At 39.5% G+C, this 13,272-nt stretch overlaps 1 long non-coding RNA gene across 2 annotated transcripts in view; it reads left to right on the top strand.

Annotated features, from left to right (window-relative positions):
• LOC139474497 (uncharacterized) overlaps nt 1-5,147 on the top strand; it is a 187,731-nt gene extending 182,584 nt beyond the window's left edge. The window contains exon 5 of one of the 2 annotated variants that reach the window (XR_011653984.1): nt 4,013-5,147. This is a non-coding gene — a long non-coding RNA (uncharacterized lncRNA). Of the gene's footprint in view, nt 1-1,997; nt 2,048-4,012 lie in introns of those variants that run through there. The other variant, XR_011653985.1, reaches the window with a different exon arrangement.
• Nucleotides 5,148-13,272: the final 8,125 nt, after the last annotated feature.

The following is a 13,272-nucleotide window of genomic DNA, read 5'->3' as shown; positions in this document are numbered from 1 at the left end:
GACTTGCTAAATCATTCTAGACTTGATTTGGATTCATGTTTAATTTATTATCTTGGGCCTGGAAGACTGAAGAAGTGGTTGTAGTATTTGTGCTTCTAGTGGTAGTGAGGGTGGAACTAGTAGTAGTAGTAGTAGTAGTAGTAGTAGTGGTAGAAGTAGTAGTAGGGGCGGTGATTGTAGTGGTAGTCGTAGCCGAAGCCGTATATGAAACGTCGTAACGTACGTGCTTCATGGAACAGTTAACGTTAATGTTCGAGGAATCTTTCAGATTATTCATACGATTTGCTGCTTGTTATGCGTCATCCCGTTCTTTTGGATAACGTCAAGAAACATCTCAGTTGAAATGTTCCAACACACATTCCATCCTGCAACCTTTAACGAACAAGAACCGTAGCAATTAAATCACGCTTCTCCCCGTGTAGCCGGCCCACGGTCCCTGAACATGCCCGCCCCACCGACTGTTATAATTACGCAAGGGTGAAGCTTTTATTCTCTGCTACAGGCGTTGATAGGGCAGAGAAGTGCAAAACTATCCTTCACTGGTTAAAAACTCGCATTCCCGTGACATGACATTTAGCCTCGTTTTGGATGCAATGACCTCGTTTTCACTATGGACTCAGCCAATCAAAATGGGGCTTTACTAAGTGTTCCACGTCAACTTACAGCGGATGTCCCTGACCCTGTGACAACAACATGTCGTCTTCTTTGAAGTAGTAGGTAAATACACTCAAACCGGTTTTATGAGATTGCCGAGTAAACGGAGAGGGTTAGGCTACATGTCTAATTGATGCGTGCACGTGGTGGACGTGGCACGTGCAAGCATTCCGAAAATGCATTGTTATTTCTGTTCTATGTGTTTTGATTCACAATCGTCTAAATGTAAAATAGGTGTTTTCCCATTAACATCAATATAATATGATATTTGGCAATTGGAAGATTGAACATGAGTTGACGCTGATTTTAATCAGGAGTTTTTACAAGTAATGTAACATTTCTGTTACGAACAATTAAAATGGCACGTACACATTTGTGCAAAATATTATGTCAGACACGTAAGTGAAACTTTAACATGATTTATTTCGATCCTTAATTCCTGTCGACATGTAACTATCACTGCATCATTCTCCCGACATAAACTGACACGCTGTGTTATTGTTGAAATAAGAAAGTATACACCCATGTTTGATGGTGACTAAAATGAAACAAACAAGAAATGTTTATTCGATGGCTAAAACTGAAACAATGAGTGAGTGTGTTTGGTTTTAAGCCGCTTTTAGCAATTACTCAGCAATATCACGGTGGGAACACCAGAAATGGGCTTTCCACGTTGGTTCTGCTACACCAAATCAGAACCAGTTGGGACAGTGCGGTTTTCGTAGGGAGCCTTCAGTGCAGATCGAGAGATATCTGCAGGCTGTGATTGGAGGATATTGTGTAAGATTTTTATGTCTTTTAAATGTACATCCATCCAGTTATTAAAACTGACCATGTTTTTTTCTATATTTAGTACTGTCTTTTTCAACATGATGACTTATGCTGAATGTGACCACAGCTATTTTCAAGTAGATGACATTTGGTGCGAAACTGGGGCGGGGTGGGGGGGGGTGGGGTGGGGTGGGGGTGGGGGGGAGTTTAGCTTCCTGTACTCGGAAAAGGAGCTAGCTAAGCGAGTCATTTTTTTGTTTTTATTACTGCTCTAAGGCCAAATTGTGCACACAAGTACAGGTAATAGCTGTTGAATGTTAAATATAACGTTACTATAGAAGTCTATGGGAAAATATTTGGTTGTATGTAACCTGTGACCCAGGTTTTCGTCGTGACGAACGAAGGCTTTAACCACTAGGCTGCCCCACCTCTCCTAAAAATGAAACAAACAAGATATGGTTATTCGATGGTGATGTATTGGATACGGGTTTCACATTTGTATTTTGGACCTTAAGTTTTCAGTGTTTCGGCGACTGTTTTCAGCCGAGTAATGTAATTTTGTTTTGTTTAAGTCAAATCCAATCTTCAGGTGGATTCTCTCTTTTTGCCGGACTGTTCATATTCCTCTTCAGAGACTCAGGATATAGGAATTTAAACTCTTGTGGTCTTTGTACACAACGTTTCAAGGTAACCATTGGACTCTTCATCGTGACCTTGGTTCAAAAAGTAGCTTCGAAATATTTTGTACAAAGAATTCGGAAATTGAAATCCCTGTATCGTGTGTCTGTATTAACTACCAACTTCTAAATGCCTATCAAAAACCTGGGCCCCGTTCAACAAAGCGATCTTAGCACTAAGACAATCGTAACTCCCATACTTTAACATAGACTTACGACAGCCGTAGTGCTACGGTCGTTTTGTAGAACGGGTCCTGACCATGTATCATCCCAAACGGGCTCCCACAGGAAATATGGCTTGGATGAGATCAAGCGATATCTACATTGTAGATATCGCTGCAATTAAATTGCATCACTATGCTTTGCAAACAAATGTGACGTCGTTGTAACCATGACGTCACAATCAAATGACATCACATATGGCTCTGATACTGAAGCTGTTAGCAGTACGTTTTACACTTAAGACGCTGCTTATTACTGTCTACAAACTGTACAAGTTGGAAGAATGATGTTTGATGATAAATAGAATCTCACCCTTGTGTCTTTTGATATTAAATATAGCAACACTCGTCGATAAAAGTTTAAAACTCCTCGGTAAGCCTTGGTGTTTTAAACTTTTATCGTGTAGATATATCTGATATCAAAAGACACTTGGATGAGATTCTCCGTTTATCATCCACAACTGGCTTCCAAATGAGATATCGCTTTGATGAGATTAAGCGATTTCCCCCGGAGATATTTCTACCATGAAATTGCATCACCATACTTTGTTTTCTTTTTTATAATTTTTGTTGTTTCAAGTGATGTAGAGTAACACAGTATTCCGTTCAAACATCACACCACTTTGCAGACCCTTTGTGATATCATCGTTACTATGTCGTCACAATCAAATGACATCACTAATCTCTCTGCTACTGAAGCTGGTTAGCAGAACTTTACACACTTAGACATTGTTTATTACGATAATACAAACTGAAACTGTCCACAGAATGATGTATGATGACAAATATAATCTCACCCTCGTGCATATTGGTATCAAATATATTAACATGAGTTGATAAAAGTTACAAACATTTAATTGTCGATTTTTATGAGGATCGTTAAACTTTTATCGATGAGTTGTGATGTATTCGATATTAAAAGACTCGGGTGAGATTCTCTACATATCCTTTTACATATCCTTTATATCCACAGTTATATGGTGCCATGTATTTCAAAAGCGCGTTTTACTCACTCACTCACTCACTCACTCACTCACTCACTAACACAATGCTGTGGATTAGATATGGATGCAGCAAATGTTACATCCCTCAATTATGTTTATTCAAAGATATGTAGTGGTATCTATTTCAAGCCCCCAAATCATTCCTTCAATCACTCGATCACTTCTAAGTACTGACGGGGGCACGGGGATCATAGGTCCTAGGTCTCAGGCGCCCTGTGATCGTGGGTGCGGATATTGTTTTAATGTGTTAGCACCTCACGCTTGCTCTAGGTTTTCACTTCCGGCTCCCACATAACCCCGCCGGTTCAGACCGATCCCCGGCCGCGTCATACCAAAAGACGTTAAAAGATGGTACTTGTTGTTACCCTGTCTGGCGCTCGGCATAAAAGGGGCTAAAACAAAGACTGGTCGGCTCGGAGTCAGTATACTGTGTCTGAGTAGGGTATTCATGTTAAACTGTGGCATGATATCTCAGTGAGCTAGCATTATAAATCGGCATTAGTCCGGACCAGTACAAGCAGCCACAGACACACATAAGTGCAATAATCTTGGACGCGACGTTAAACCCAATTTCACCTCACCTCACCCCACATAACTGTAATACTGTTCAAAGCGGCGTTAAACCAGAATAACTCACTCACAATGTAGTTTCGTGTTGACCTCAAACACATGTTTTATCTTTCAGTCATCCACCACACGCCGAAATCCTCATCACCCAAGTCCGTTTTGCTGCAGCAGAGAGAGTGTGTGATAGACCTGTAACTACTCAGTGACACCTCTCTACTCCGGACCCCGTTAATCCAGAAACCGTGTCTTCCGGACGATTGTTATGATGAACTTTTTACACAAAAGGACACTTGGGATTATCCATGAGTTAATCTTAAAACGTGTTAATCTGACAATCTCACAAATATGAACGAGGTGTTAGTGGATACCTTACAGAAGTGAGGGGTACTATCCATCATTATTTGGAACAGGCCGACGAGAGTCAACGAAGTATCACTCGAAGATGAGTCAAAACAAATAATGTTTGGGGGAATCGTGCAAAAAGCGGTTTACTCATGTTACTGTTGACATGTCAACACTTGTTGTATTTACAAAAGACCATGTACGCTAAAACGGATAAGACTTTCCAAGGATGAAACCTAAAAGACACGGGGAGGGTCATATTTCGTTAAGAACGTTACGGGGTAATACAATAATCTTCTGTTATTAATGGCATGCCCTTAACCGTAAATCAGATACATGCATGTACATATATGACAATCAAAACGTCGGAGCCTTTGAGTAGTCATAATCATATCTCTGTCACATGAAAAGAACCTGGGTCAAATAAAAAGGAAGGAACAGTTCACTGAGGAGCATTTGAGGACACGGGGGCTTGTTCCCTGTCAGAAGCTTGATTCAGGGCAGTCTCTCCGGACAAGTTCGGGTGAAGGGTCTCGTACACAAATACAGACTTTATCAAAAGGTTTGTAAGTTGAGCCCTTAGGGGTGTGTGCGTGCGTGTGTGGGTGCGTGCGTACGTACCTGCGTGCATGTGTGCGTGCGTGCATGCGTGCGTGTGTGTGTGTCGTGGGTCTAAAGTTAGTATGCTACTCCACTTTTGATAGCGATTTGTTTCTTTCCATTACACAACACTGATTCTCATAATAAACTACGGTTATAACGAACTCAAAGGGTCTACTAATTGTAGTTCGTTATAACCGTTGTTCGTTATAAGCATATATACAGCATAACTACAGCAAATAGTCGGGACCAAAAAGTAAGTTCGTTATATCCGTCAGTTTGTTATAACCGTGTTCGTTTTAACTGTAGTCTACTGTTTATCGCAATCAAAAGTTGAGTGGTTTATATGCGTTAGGAACTAATATTGATTTATTACAATCATTTATAAACAAAGATACCACTGAGATATGTAGGACGGTGATTATGAATAATGACTTATTCGTCACGGCAATGTTAATACAGATGTATAGCAATAACAACAAACATAGTGTTAACGTATATATAGTAATCAAAATTGAATACATGACACTTTTGTAAGGATAGCAACTTCTTTTATTCATTGTCACGACGTTTCGGAGCTACTTCCTTCTCCTTCACTGGGTCGTTCACCTGATGGAGGAGCGAGAAGTAGCTCTGAAACGTCGTGACAAAGAATAAAAGAAGTTGCTGTCCATAAAAAAGTGTCATGTATTCATGTTCTTCCAGCTTCTACTTGCCTTTCAAAGACTTCAGTAATCAAACTTGTTTTTATATTGTTAATTATCTGTGATAAGAACAGTGTTTCTGTCAGAATTGTTATCTCGATCGGCCAGAGCAGCGAGAATCACCAGACGGGATGAAGCTGTCGATGTGACTAACTGCATCACATGATACAATATATTGCCCGCACTGTCATTGTTTCCGCACTTAACTTTCACATGTTGTACAAAAGCTCACCAGGCTTTCATATCCTTCTTACAACACATTTCAAACTGGTACTACTTTCATACGTTATTCGTGTTGTGATATGACCAATTTCAACTAGTGCAACATACCGTGTGTTAACGTAAGCACGCTTGGAGTAGCCAAATGTTTCTGATCCTGTGTTTATCTAGTTTAATTACACGCTACATACAGCTGTCGTTTACAAAACAAAATGCTGTGAAATTTGTCATATTACAACTTAATGGTCCGATATAAAGCGGCTTTTGTGTTGGTAGATTTCAGGTTTTGATACGACGTGTTTCTGTACGTTTGAAATAATGTAATGTGGGTTTATAATGTCCTTCGTATGAAGACAATAAAATATGAAAACAGAGTTCTGTTGTGTCTTGTTTCCTTGAATCCAGACAGAATGGCACAGTGCTTACATTTATGATAACATAAAACAATGAACAATATACCACGTGATTATGGAGACAATAAACAATATGAGGACCAACAATGAACAAAGCGAACCCAAGCTTTTGCCCGGTCTCCTTGCGTGATGCCATAATTGTAAAGGCGGTTCCTACCACACACTTGTGTGTAATGAAATTTGCAAGTTATAGATTTAGAGATGAAACAGCTTTATATTTATAATGTACCAACATCTAAAAGTTACTTCTTGTCCCTTATCAGGTGATGAAGACATCAGGGATGAAGAACAAGAAATAACTTTAAAAGTCCTTGGAAACAAATAAAGAAGAGTCCCGTGGGGTTGCGCGTTAGATTTCGCCCCCAGTAACCGAAACTGCAGCGCAAGAAACTACACGACATTAGAAACGTTATGAAAACGCGATACAGTAAACTACGGTTATAACGAACTCAAAGGGGTCACTAAATTTAGTTCGTTATAATAAATATATACAGCAAATGGCCGCGACCGAGAAGTAAGTTCGTAATATCAGTCAGTTCATTATAAGCGTGTTCGTTATAAACGAATTTTACTGTGCTATAACTATAGAAACACTGCAAACTTAAGGTCCAAAACACAACTTTGATACCCGTATCTCCATCGAATACCCATTTCTTGGTTGTTTCATCTTGGGGGCGGTGGGGGAGCCTAGTGGTTAAAGCGTTCGCTCGTCACGCCGAAAACCTGGGTTTAATGTGGGAAGTCCATTTCTGGAGTCCCTCGCCGTGATATTGCTGAATACAATTTGCTTAAAACCAAATTCACTCACTCACTCACTCACTCATCGTTTCATTTTCGCCATCATCAAACATGGATGTATACTTTCTTTTTACCGACAGTTTATATGAAGCTACGTTTCGGTGAAATATATCCATTTATGTCCTCCACAGCTAGCAGAACCCAGTGTTAACCGGACTGAGACCATTGATGATGATGATGATATTTCATATTTGAATTCCTACTATTTGACTTTTAAGATTTTCATGGAAAGTGATCGACGTCATACAATCGTACCTTTCCGGTTATTATTATTATTATTATTATTATTATTATTATTATTATTATTATTATTATTATTATATATGAAAACATAATATATATCATTTTATGGAGAGACATCAGTGACACGACACGTCCAATTGTTACATTAAACATCGTATGCACTATATTTCGTTTGTTTCAACATCTAAAAAAATGAAACAAATTTGCATTTGCAATATCGACATGCACTCAGATATACACTCAAATGGCTTTAAAGAAGATGTTTCGTTGCTTGAAGCCAAATATGAAAACAACACTGCACTGATGGGTACAAATTGTGTATGTTTCTTGCACATGAAACGCATCATAAAGCAGATGTAATCAGCGTCTGGCCCTGCGGGTAAATCTAACGTTGATGTTAGACACACATGGGTATATGCCTACCTGTCTCTCTCATAAAATCTGTAGGGGTATAGAGGGGTAAAATATATTTCAACAAGGATCAAATTTACTGAAAAGGATGTCTAATTTATAGGCGAAACATTCGTGCAACCAGTGACATACAGTACATCAGTACAACGAAGGATAATCGAAACCTGTTCGGTATAGCCATAGTTCGATACTCACACGAACATTTGGATTTAAATTACATAATAAGATGTGGTTGAAGGTTGTTAGTGTTCTATATCAAATACAGAGCAAACTTAACCCAAAGAGAGCAATACGAGTATCTCCTACGGCGACACGTGGTCGTGTAGATAGCGTTGTCAGTATTATTATTATATTTATTATTTATTTTATCTTATATTATTATTATTTTATTTATTTATTTATTTATTTATTTATTTATTTATTTATTTATTTATTTATTTATTTATTTATTTATTTATTTATTTATTTATTTATTTATTTATTTATTTTTATTATTATTATTGTGGGATATTCCAGTGGCTAGAGAGTTCGCTCATCACGCCGAAGACCCGGGTTCGATTCCCCACATGGGTACAATGTGTGTAGCCCATTTCTGATGTGCCCCGCCATGATATTGCTGGAATATTGCTAAAAGTGTTGTAAAGTCATACTCACTCACGCACTCACTGTGATTCTGTGTTCGCTACAGCTTATTGTTAGTTTAGCTCGACTTTGTGACATGGGATTCGTTCGCACTTCAAAGAATATTTCGTATTGTATTACTCAAGGTGTCATACCGAATTTGTAAATATTATCACCGTCTTCATCACCATCTTCATCAAATGTCTAAATGGGTAAGCGTACGCTCATCCAGTACAAGGCCTCGGTCCGAATCCTCATCGTTGTGTAATGAATACATGGTGGAGCGTCTGCCGCGAGTCCATTTTCTCACACTGATCAACAGAACAAGCACTATTATGATTCATATGCAAAATAAAGCAATAAATTGACAGAGGAACATGCTTAGCCATCAGTGTCCACAAAGGATGGTTGTTTGTGCGTGTCCATGGGTCAAGTAACGGGTCACGTTTATAAAGTGTCACGTCTACCAGTGAGTATCTCAACCATCGTGTCTAACAGCCACAAGACTATCGTATATCCGCAATAAGAAACACGTTGACTCAACCAAGACGAATTTGTAAGTTTCCCATGTCAAATCCACACCAAGCTTAACCCTAGGAGCAATAGGTCAACACCATTTGAACAAATATGTTTCTCATATGATTTAAACTTTTATATACATTTCAAACTCTTCTCAACATCAGGGGGCTTCGTTGGCTTGGTCGTTGAAGAGACCGTCCTTAACAAAGTCACGTGTGAACGTTCTCACAGTCTCGTAACCTTAACGAGACGAGAATGGCCCCCAGGTCAGGTGACAAGCAAAGAGCGTGAAATCTTTGGCAGGGAGTGTTGTACCTGTACAAAAAACGGGTGTATTATTGCGATGCTAAAATACAATTATTTTTTTTAATTACATTTTTTAGCCGTGAGCATTTTATTCAAAGTTGAATAAGAATCCTTCGGGGACTTATACGTAAGATTTGTCTTTCAATTATAAATCTTGGATTTTAGAAAAGATTAATTTATTGCACGTGGGAAAAAACAATTTGCTTAATTTAATATCCGGGGGTAATATGAAAAGCGGAACCCGGAAAATATGACGGGAGTGACACTTTTATGTCGTAATTTTGAACGTAAATCTTATTTGCATGAACATTTTAATTAGGGTGTATATGGTCTTATTTCAATAATTGCCTTTCAAAGAAATTCATTGACGAGACATTTTCCTCATTGGCACGTGATATTTTACGTTTCTTGGTATCTCAAAAACTTCGTTCGTTTTAGAGCTTGTTTGAACTTTCGGAACACCCAATGAAGCAGAAAGAAACAGGACTACGTCATCAGTTGGTATGAAGAGCTATTGTAAGTTTACAGGTTTTAGTTCATAAGAATCATGCGATGGACAAGTGGATATGTGAGATGTCATTTGGCTAGGATATGCATTAGCACGACACTGTAACTCCGCTCTCGAGACTCAATGGAGGCATAACGGGACACCATAGAACATCGTTCTCAGAACGGAAGGCGGGACATTTTCTCCTCCTTGCGAACTTGAACATTCTCGGGACCGTCTCATGAAGCGTAATTGGATAAATACACAATAGAATGGCGGCAAGTCCAACTGGCTCCAAGAGATCCAAAATCCGATTTCTATGTTGACTTTTGAGAAATTGTGGCCCAAAGTTTCCGAAATCATCCGACGGCAATCGAACTCCTCTCTGAGATCATTGTCACCTCTCTAATCAGAGTTGGTTGTCGGTCAATAAGCCGACACGAGTCGCCGTCAAAGTTGTCATCGGCGTTTTGTGCCGTCCATTATGCCGGCTCACAGTCGTTCGTGCCCCCGCATCGCCAGAGTCAGTTAAAACGAGCTTTGCCCGGCATGGAAAATTATTTCTCTCCCTCTGGATGTGTGTTATCTCGGCCACGCGCAATGATATCAAATTTCCTGAAAAACACCTTCATATTGTCTCTTGGAGATAATTTGAAAACGGGGCGATTCAGCTCGATCGTTTGATATTTTAATTCTGTTTGAGTGACGTTTAAAGAAAAGACCTTGATCCTTACAGTCACATCTTGGAGCATCGTCCATGGCTCAAGGCGTCGGAGGAACGGACAGACGGAAAGTGATGACATTCTGCTAGTATCCACTAACTTTCCACACAATCTGTGGCCTTATCGATCTCGCCAGGCAGTACAGAACCAGAGAGGAAATCGTGTTTTCACGGCTTATTGAGGGTTTGCGAAAGGAAGTTTGCCTTTTTACGAAGAATGTTATCTAATTTGGAACAATTTGGACAGGTAATTGGGAATTCGGGTAGCGTGATTTTTACGAATTATTGCGCAAATTCAACATGACAAATTGATCAAATATTTACTCTAAAATGATTTTCATTGATAACGCCTCAACTCCCCCACGTGTCAAATTGTTAATTCTGACTTGCTATTCCACGCGTATTCCGTTTGATGTTTTTATTCACAGATATGCAAATTAAAGGTATAATTTGAAAATGAATATAAAGTTAGGTCCCGGATGAGCAATAAAACAGTCTACACAATCATATCGAAATTATTAAAATCAATGGAGTGGTCTGTCTTTTATTGTGTTTCCTCTGTGGACGAAACGGCAGAATTAACTTTCAAATGTAGTTAGCTCTCTAACATATCAGTTTAATAAACGAAGTATGCTAAGTTGTAAATATGCAAAGAGTGTTGATTTCGCCACGCAGGGCTATTGACCTTTGAGCAGATGAATAGAATAATTAGGTTATAATCCGGAAATACTCATAATCATTACAATATTAAAATTAACGTCAGAAATGAAAAACAACAAAATTTATAGAAATTCGGAACAACTTGGTACATGTTGCGCTTATACCACGTACAATATGTATCTCTGTTCCTAGAAAAAAAAATTGTGTACTCTGTCGCGTTGTGATAATTGGTCTTTGCGAACATACTATCATTTAACTAATCGTACCACTCACTATATAACCAACGACTTCACAAACGTCATCTGAATCATCACGTTAACTGTAACCACTATTATTATAATGTACAGATTGCCCTTGCCCCCTCTACACCCAGCCCAGACAGCGAATGGGACTTCACCCAGGATGCGCTGCCTTGTCAAACCCACCCAGAACTTTTTGGAGAATGTGAAGACACTGTAGCCTTTTTCATTACCAAGATTGTTAGAAGGGCTGTATTCCTGGAAGCAAACCCTGGTACTCACCCAATGTCAGTCAATAAATTGGGAGGTACCAAACCTAAGGCACCGAGAACAATGGGGAGTCGGACAACTTGGTACTTGGGATGCAAGCGTGACATTTCGAAAGCGAGGACCGCGCATGTGCCATGTCTTTCCTCAATCTTGTCAATCATATAAATGATTTCATTGGATTTATCAAAAAGGACAAGGTCAGGTTTGTTGGTCTGGATACGTTGATTGACATTCATTTTTTTTTATTATTATTATTATTATCATTATTTTTATTATTATTATTATTGCAATTTAGAGCTAATATATGATAAATAATAAGGCAGCTACAAACTTGTGTTATTGATAAACAAACTAAAAACACAGTGCATCAATTCACTTCAACCTGAATGCAACATTGCCACTGCTCATAGAGGGCGAACAGAGGTATCATCAAGAAGCGTAAATAACCTTTATGCACAACGCTTAAAGGGTCTACCTCCAATTAAGTTTGAGACTTGCTACTGCTGGTAACCATCGACACCGTACGATAAATAGAAGGAAGGAGTTACTGGTATTAGAATTATTTCTTAGACCAATTTCATATCGACCTTGACCTTCACACTCGACGAGTACTTCCGGTTCTACCGGACATGGTCCCCGCCCCTAAAATGGTCGGGGACATCATGATGATATAAACTGAAGCATTTTTAACGACTTCTAACGATTTTGTGCCTGTTAACTGAGAACAAATGTCAATGTAGTGAATTCGCTAGTTACTAAGAGTTTTATTGATGTGAAGTATTCGTTATGAACAAAGAAATAACTATTAGTCTGTAATATTTCTATCAGGTCCCGAATGAATATCTATTAGTATCTATGCGAAACCCACCTGTGTATTACGTTAGCTCACGACAATTTTATTAAAATCAGATCTTTTGATCAGATAATATATCTGTCTGCGTGATGATCGGAGGTCATAGGTCACGTCAGGCGAACCCTGCGCGAACTCTTCACAATCGAATCTTTACCAACTTGATTCGGAAATTTCGAAAAGACGACACAGACCACACACTCAGAGATGACAGGATGTATAAAATATACACAACAATATAGTAATCCGGCTTTATTTTGTTTTCATTTCGAACCCCCTATTATATTCGTTTTCGAGATCATGAAATCAGATATGTCTGTCTGAATGTTTCGTTCACCTGTAGGAGAAGTCGAAAGCCTCGACGCTGATTGGCTGACCTGACACGACCTCCTGTTAAAGGTACTGCATCGGGGTAAAATATCTGGTTTAATCAGATTGGAGTGACACTACACCTGGCAATATTCCAACCGTATCACGACGCGGGGGACCCTGATCGTCAACGTGACGTGCGAACGCCTTAACCACTGACCCGTGAAAATCCGGGTTAGAATAGGTCTTCAGTAACCCATGTTTGCCCTAAAAGGCGATTATGCCTGTCGTAAGAGACAACTAACGGGATCGGTCGGTCAGACTTGGTGACTTGGTTGATGCATGTCATCGTATCTCAATTGCTTGGATGGATGCGCGTGATGTCAATCACTGGATTGTCTGGTCCCGACTCGATTATTTACAGACCGCCGTAATATAGCGTTAAACAACAAACAAACTTTAACCGCTAGGCCAACCCTACACCATCGATTCCTACTAATGAAGGGGGCACGGGTGGCCCAGTCGTCTAAGGCGCCGCGATTCGCTGTGCAGAGTCGCGTCCCTTGGGCACGCCAGAAACCTGTGATTGTGGGTTTGAATTCCGGGTTGCCCCGATTATGTTTCTAGGTTTGTCAGCACCATACCGTGCTCATGGGTTTCACCGAA

Source organism: Haliotis cracherodii, unplaced genomic scaffold, assembly GCF_022045235.1.
Source record: "Haliotis cracherodii isolate W230 unplaced genomic scaffold, xgHalCrac1.p SCAF_3, whole genome shotgun sequence".
In the NCBI taxonomy this organism is placed as follows: domain Eukaryota; kingdom Metazoa; phylum Mollusca; class Gastropoda; order Lepetellida; family Haliotidae; genus Haliotis; species Haliotis cracherodii.
The sequence above is the reverse complement of the archived record's forward strand: the minus strand, read 5'-3'. Positions and strand labels throughout refer to the sequence as shown.